The 8,424-nt window shown below is 29.2% G+C and overlaps 1 long non-coding RNA gene across 1 annotated transcript; it reads right to left on the bottom strand.

Moving 5' to 3' along the window:
* Positions 1-1,824: 1,824 nt before the first annotated feature.
* LOC125589849 lies at positions 1,825-7,764 on the bottom strand. The gene is made up of 2 exons (XR_007326023.1): positions 2,674-7,764; positions 1,825-2,107 (listed from the first exon to the last, which is right to left on the bottom strand). It is a non-coding gene; the product is annotated as an uncharacterized LOC125589849 (long non-coding RNA).
* Positions 7,765-8,424: the final 660 nt, after the last annotated feature.

The following is an 8,424-nucleotide window of genomic DNA, read 5'->3' as shown; positions in this document are numbered from 1 at the left end:
CTGCTTCAAAGCCATCTCACTGAATTCTTCAGGCAATGATTCTAGCAACTGTGAACCATATCTCATGTATTTGAAGAAGACCAAGAAATCAATGGGCCAAAGATAAATGGTTTATAAATCATTATAAATGTTAACTATTTTTCTAAATAATTTATAAACCATTATAAATAAATTTATAAATCTTATCTATTTTGTAAATTCTTGTAAGCCTTGTAAAATGATTTATGAACTGTTTATAAACTAATTTTAGTTTTATAAGTGTTATAAACTGATTTATAAACCCTTCATAAACTTTTTATAATCCCTTTATAAACTCTTCAAAACTCTTTATAAACCCTTAAAAATCCATTACAAGCCCTTATAATTTAGATGAATGTTTTTTTACAAATGAACAAACTAAACCATTAATGTCTTAAAATGAACTCTCAAACAAGCAAAAGACAAACTAAACACATAGATGAATATGAAGTGTATTAGGTTGACGTTGAATGCTGTCAGACTTTGTGCAATCACTCATATGACCAAAAGGACTACATGAAGGGGAGAAAAAAATAATATGTAGATGCTCATTTCTAACTGGTTCCTTTATATATAAATTGTTTTTATAAATGTTTTATAAACTCTTATAAATTATTTACATACCTTTATAAACCCTTAAAAATTATTCTATTGACTCTTATTGATTGTTTAATAAGTCTTTCTAAATGGTTATAGACTCTTATAATTGATTTTTAAAGACCTCCAATTGATATCTAAACATGTATATAACTATATAAACCTTGAAAATTATTTACATAATCTTATAAACCTTTAAAATTATTTTATTAACTCTTATAGATTGTTTAATAAGCCTTTCTAAATGGTTATAGACTCTTATAATTGATTTAAAGACTTCCAATTGATTTCTAAACATGTATATACATATATAAACCTTATAAATTATATACATACCCCTTATAAATTTCTTATAAACATTTATAATTTTTTAATAAACATTTATAAATAGTTTATAAATTTTATAAATTGTTTTATAAGCTTTTCTAAATGGTTATAGACTCTTATAATTGATTTAAAGACCTTCAATTGATTTCTAAACATGTATATACCTATATAAACTTTATAAATTATATACATTCCCCTTATAAATTATTTATAAACTTTTATAATTTTTGTAATAAACATTTATAAATAGTTTATATACTTTATAAGTTTTATCAGCCTTTACAAAAGGTTTATAAAATTCATAAAACAATTTAATAAAATTTTATAAATGATTTATAAACTCTTATTAATTGTTTATATATCCTTATAAACCCTTATAAATGATTTTACAAACTCTAATAAATTGTTTTTATAAGTCTTTATAAATTATTATAGACCCTTATAAATGATTTAAGAGACTTTCTAATGGATTCCTAAACCTATGAACCATATAAACTGTATAAATAACCCTTATAAATTGTTTATAAAAGTTCATAACGTTTTTATAAACAGTTATAAATGGTTTATAGACTTTATTAATTGTTTTATAAACCTGTATAAATGGTTTAGAGACTCTTACAAATAATTTATAAACCTTTATAAATAGCTTATAAACTTTATAAATTGTTTTATAAACTTTTATAAATGATTTATAAACTCTTATTTGTTTTTCAGCTTTCTTTTTTCTTCATTTTTATCTTCTTTCATGTGTTATTGCCCTATATCATATGTTGCAAAAAGTAAATCCACAAATCCTTGTTCCCATTAGATTTTCTTCATTTTATATCCTTGTTGAACTAATTGTACTACACTGTCAAAATCCATGTTATCAAGATCAGGATGTGTTGGGGTCACCAAATGTTTGTATTCATCAGGAAATCCAAACATTGTATTAACCACAAGATGTAACAAAGAATAAACAACGTTTTATAAGTCTCTACAACTCTCTAATTTATAAATTTATAAACCCTTATAAAACTACATTTATAATCTTTTATAAAACGCTTCACATTATTGACCAAGACACCGATTGGATAATCACTTTTGGATTGTCTAGTGGTTCTTTTCTAGCTTCATAAATCCTCGGACGCAACCTCAAAGATGTGCAAAATTCATTGCTATCTAACTGCAAGACGAAATAAAAAGATGATATTAACTTTTAATCATGGTCTAAAGATACCTTATCCAAGCATAATGTTCATGTATTTCGGTAACAGTCTTACAAGATAGGGTAATAAAAGACAAGACTTCTCAAATTCACACATTTAGATGTTTTTTATAGACATATATGATCAACTCTTGTTTACAAACTTCTTTATAAAACCTTGTAAAGCATTTAGTTGTACTATCGACAATATCTTAAAACCCAGATTTATAAGAGGTTATAATTCTTTAAAATACAATGTTCACTATCCAAAAATCTTTCTTCTAACCAGAACTATTCAAATGACAAGTTTAAATCAACCTTATTTGTTTTTTTTTGAATAACAGATGAACGAAAATCCTAAAATTACTTGAACCCAGATTTATAAAAGTTTATAATTTTTTGAAAACTCAATGTTCACTATCGAAACTTTTTCTCTTAGATCGACCTGTTGTAAACCAACCTTCGTTGATTTTTTTTTATAACAGAAAGAACAAATCCAAAATATTTCTTGAATCGAACAAAAAAAACAAAAATTAGAAACATACAAGTGTGAATCGTGTAGAAGAGCCAACATCTTTGAGGTTTTGAATCGTGATTCTCGTAATCTCTTATCGCCGGCTGTGAGAGAGAGTGACAATGGAACTCAACGGAGACGACGACGGATCTTGATGGAGATGACGACAGATCTCGACGGATAGAGAAGAAGGATCTCAATGGAGAGAGAGAGACGATGGATCCGGAGAGACAGTGGATCCGACGGAGAGAGAGACTATGGATCTCAGAGAGAGAGACGATGGATGTGACGTAGAGAGAGACTATGGATCTCGACGGAGAGAGAAGAAGGATCATGACGGTAGAGAAAAAGGAGATGAAAGATTGAAGATAAGGTAAGGTTAGTTTAGTCTTTTACAAACTAATGAATGTAGTATTTATGAAAATGTCCTTTGAGTGGTGGTATAGTTGAATAGTGGTATTAAGAAAAGTGTATAAGTAAAATTTTCCCTAAAATATTTTAACTCAATAAAGAAATATTCCTAAATAATGGCTACTATAATAAATAGAATCGATTCAATACAATAAATAGAAAATCTTACACTTTCAAGTTTTACACATGTACACAAACACATTATATATTTCTTTTTATATCCATTTAAATTAGTAATAATGATTTATATACCATGGTATAATATAAATTTATAAGTTATAAAATAAAAGGTTTACAAAATAGACAAATCCTGCGCTTTCAAAACGCGAATCAAAATCTAGTAAGCAATTAAAGATGCAACATACCTGAAAAGCTTCGAAAAGATTGAATATTTTTAAAACTACTTCTTACAAAAAGTCTAAAAGTCTTATCCAACATTTGCAAAAATAAAAATACATATAACTTGTTTATATTGGTTAACGCTTATTTATAAACAAGACAATGCTTGTCCTCCTTCCCCAATATATAGTATTTTGTGTTTAATTGTAAAAAAAACAGAAGAAAATCATTTTTTTTCTAATCAGGTATTTTTTTTCCCACAAACATAAAATCACTGTATTCTTTGGTTGATTTATTTTTCAAAATAAAGTAATTAGCTATGTCTTTATGATCAAAATAATTACATATTTCCTCGGATCATATGAAAGGTTTTGCTTACAAATTATTAATTGATATGTACACTAAATTATATATCTTCGAATTATATGGTAGGTTAGTCTCCGATTCTATTTATGTTCTTTTAATTCTGCACTTAAATTATACATTTAGTTTATGTTTTAAACTTTCTACTATGAATTATATATTTAAATTATGCATTTAAATGTTTTTTTTATTATATTTTTATATTATTATTTTATAAATACATTATTATTTATTATGTCAATTTTGACAAATCTCAAAATTAGTGTCTTTGATATTACTAAGAATAATTATATGACAAGAACAATAGATGTAAAAACACCTAAGAGGAAGCAGACTTATAGAAACCATCGATAAATAAAAAGTTGGATGATATAAAAAAAACCATGATATTTTTACGACACCACATACATGATGGTTTAAAAGATGAATACATTACAAAAGAAGATCATGTGGATATTTGACAATTTTTAAAATAGAAGTTTTGATTATCATAAATATGTGATCTTACCAAAAATAAAATACAAATGGATCTATCTTCAATTTTAGGACTATAAAAATGTTAGTGATTATAATTTCGCGATGTTTGGAATTACATCAAAGATGATGTTATGTTGAGCGAAGATAAGTGATTATGATATGATACACAAGAATCACTACACGGTATATTCTAAAAGTGTAGTTTTGCAGAAATAGTACATGGCAAGTCCTTGTTTTGGACCTGAATAATCAACTCGTGACATTAAACCATTATGCTTGTACCATTGGATCTGTTTCATTACATGAAGTAATTGTATCATCCAATTATAATAATTGGAAAAGAAAAGGACGTGGACGCGATATAAACCGTTATCGTGGTCATAGAAGAGGACAAGGAAATTTTTTTTTCTCATGATGAAAGAATTCATAAGAACTTTCAGGAAAATTGAAGTTGTTAGCAAGCAAACTGAAAAACTTTGCTACAAATGAGGCATATAAGGAAATTGGATACATGTTTGTCGAACGCCAAAATATTTAATCTATTTGTATCAAGAATCCCAAAAGGAAAAGAAGAAAGGAAGTGAAGAAAACTTCACCTATGATGAACACAAGCCATCTTTTGATGGTTTGAATGATGATACACATCTCGACGTTTCAGATTTTCTGGTTGATCGAGAGAGTATCAATGAATAATAAAATCGATGTGATGTGATAAGTATTTTCCTGAAAAATAATACTTCATGTTTTATATTATATACATATTTCTATTATCAAATAAATGCTATGTTTAATATTTATATTACGGCATATTTTATACATATTTTAAATTCATCAATGCCATATTTTGAGATTTTGAATAGAGATATATGTTTGGCGAAAGTGCTTCACCGCACACAATAATTAAAATAATAAAAATTTCTCTAGTTTGAAAATAAAAGATTTGTTGGTAGTGTAAATACAAAATTTGATTATAAAAAAATTATCAGAGCCAGTTTTCAATGCTACATGGAACAACGTTTGAAATAAGTGATGTATTATATTTCCGAGAGTCTCGTAAGTTTATTAAATTTAAAGGATATCCGGAGAAATGAATATCATATTGAAACTAGGGTTGCTTTGATATTCCCCCCTCAAATACATGTACCCACACTCAGATCCCATAGACTTTTACTCTCATCAACTAACCCCCCAAAGTAAATAATTCTATCTAATTGCACAAAATTAATAAAATTAGTATAATCACGTTTAGATTTTTTATTGCGTTACAAAATTGCGTTGACCCATAATCACAACCTGTATTCATAAAATATGACACTGACCCGTGACTTTAAACCCTATTTCTAGACAAAGACAAGTAGTTTTTTTTTCACCATCTTCTGGTTTCTCCAAATTCACGGGTAGAGAGAGAACAAAGGAAGACGCTTGAATAGAGGAGGGAGTTGACGGTTTAGTTGTGTGATGAAGACTGCAACTATGGAGACTGTGAGGATGAAGATTATGACGATGGAGACTGCGACGAAGAGACTGCGACAACGGAAAATATGACGATGGAAAATGCGAAGAAGAGACTGCGACGATAAAGACAGTGACAATGGAGACTAAAGATATTCCTTTGACGGAAAATGATGAAGAATGGTGAAGATGGAGAGGAGAATGGTGACCATGAAGAGAAGATTGTAGATAGATATGAGTAAAAGTGGCATTGAGTATCTTTACATTATAGAGATGAAATATATATGGGAAGAGTTAAAAATATTTTGCTCTGAATTATATTGTACAAAAATAACCATGACTAATCATATTCCAAAGTAACCTGAAGTTTACTAATACATTTAAAGTCTGGCATGAGTGACTAAGACATTCTAATTCCGTCATGATGAAAAAGTGCAAATTCGAATGGCCATCGTTGGTAAACAAAATATTTTTTCAAACGGGTGAATTTATATGTAATGCATGTTCTAAAGGAAAACTTATAACTCAGTCATCGCCAATTGAAATTGGGAATGAATTAACAATATTTTTGGAAAGAATTCATGATATATATGGGACGATTCACTTACAGTGCTAGCCGTTTAAGTATTTTATAGTATTGATCGGCCCATCCAACAGATGTTCAAATGTGTGTCTATTGACAACACATAATACAGTTTTCGGAAAGTTTATTTCTCAAATAATAATATTAAGAACACAATTATCTGAGTATGCCATTAAGAAAGTAAAGGTGGATGATGCTGTTGAAATTACTTCACCAGCCGTTAATGAGTTTTGTATGTCAATGGAGATTGTTGTAGAGCATCCAGTTCCCCACATATATACACAAAATGGTATGGTCGAGTCATTAATTAAACAGTTTTAATTGACTGCAATACTGTTGATATTGAGAAGAAATTCCTAATTTCAGTACGAAGTCATGCTATATTGCATGTGGCTACACTGATTCGGTTAAGACCAAGTACATATCGTAAACACTACTCATTACAATTAACATCTGGTCATGAGTCAGATATATCTCATCTCCGTGTCTTTGGATGTGTGGTTTATGTTCTGGTATCTCCGCCACAAAGAACTAAAACGGGCCCACAAAAAGATTGATAATATATGTGGGTTATATGTCACCAAATATTATAAGGTATCTTGAACCAATAACCGGTGATATGCTTACAACACGTTTTGTCGATTTCCATTTTAATGAAGATAAATTTACAGCATTAGGAGGAGAAATATTAGAAATTCCTAAAAAAAGATAACATGGTATATACCATCGTTGTTGCACTTTGATCCTTCTACAAATGTGAATTAATGTGAGCTGGAAGTTTAGAAATTTTTATATTTTCAAAATTGGCAAATCAGCTACCATATGTGTTCACAGATACAAGAAATGTATCAAAATCATATATGCCCGCTGAAATATTATATCAAGAGTTGTTGTTCTTGAAAAAGAAATTGATGACAACATAATAAATGAACCTCAGGTTCAGTTAAAGAAGATGGTACCAGCGGATTCTAAAGATAAAAATCTCCCGAAAATGGAGAGAAAAATCCAGAAGAACATATTGAAAAATGTCTGGAAGACATAAGTAAAAAAGTTCCAAAAGAACTAAATACTGAAAAAAATTCAGATGACGAAAAAAGAACAGAAAATATGAGATTTCAATCAACTATGTAGGAAACAGAAAGTTATGGATCAGAAATAAGATAAAAGATGTCAATGAAGTATTCTCTTTTTCTGTATCCAAAGAAATTGATTATGAAAGTGATGATCCATATTCAAGATCTACGTTGGAATATTAGAAAAGACATGATTAGGAGAGGTGGAAGATTACCATATACACTGAGTTACTCTTCCTGAATAAAAGGAATGTCTTACGACATATTGTCATAACACATAAGAATGTAAATCCAGTTGGGTACATGATGCAGGACTTTTCAAGGGTCCAATATCAAATCAATGTAGTATAAAAGATTGTCGAACCAATCCTAGGTGATTCTAAAGCAAAGGGAATGCAAGTTCATGCTTAAGCTAAGTGCAATCTGGTTTTAAAGATGGTATGAACTAAACTAATAAGCTAATGCAATAAAATAATGATCTTTCTTTCTCAATACGAAGCAAGAGGACTCATGGGGCTAGGCATTTGATCTCGGGTGATGTAGATCCAATCTAAGGGTGGCAAGGTATCAATCAAACACTTTCCTTATGCCTAGACACTAAGCTAAACAAGCTCTATCTCTAGATGAATGTTCTTTTGGTAAAGCAACTCAAGCATCTAATCTCTTAGGTTGAATGTTACTAAAGCAAACATGGAGAACAAGTCCAATAGCAATCTTAACTCCTTTAGCAACTAATTTCTTAGGTAAAGCAAGCTAAAAGCATTGAAGAGTTGGTTCAAGCATTTCATCATACACCTTGTGGGCAGGAAATGCCTAGAGATCTATTTTAGTATGATCAAGACTAAAATAACATTGAGAACCCTCAACAAGCAAGGAAACAAGTAAATCTAACACTAAACACCCTAGATCTTCTCTAATCACCCTTAATCACCCTAGCCCATGAATCCAAGATTAGTTTACTCACTAATAGACATGAATAACCCTAAAACCATGGATGATTCAAGGTTAAACATGATTAGAGAGCAAGATAATCAAGCAAAGATAAGAAATTATGATCAAGATTAGATCTTTTTCCCAAAAGTGA

Source organism: Brassica napus, chromosome C7, assembly GCF_020379485.1.
Source record: "Brassica napus cultivar Da-Ae chromosome C7, Da-Ae, whole genome shotgun sequence".
NCBI classification, from domain to species: Eukaryota; Viridiplantae; Streptophyta; class Magnoliopsida; order Brassicales; family Brassicaceae; genus Brassica; species Brassica napus.
This window is presented reverse-complemented; position numbering and strand designations above follow the sequence as displayed.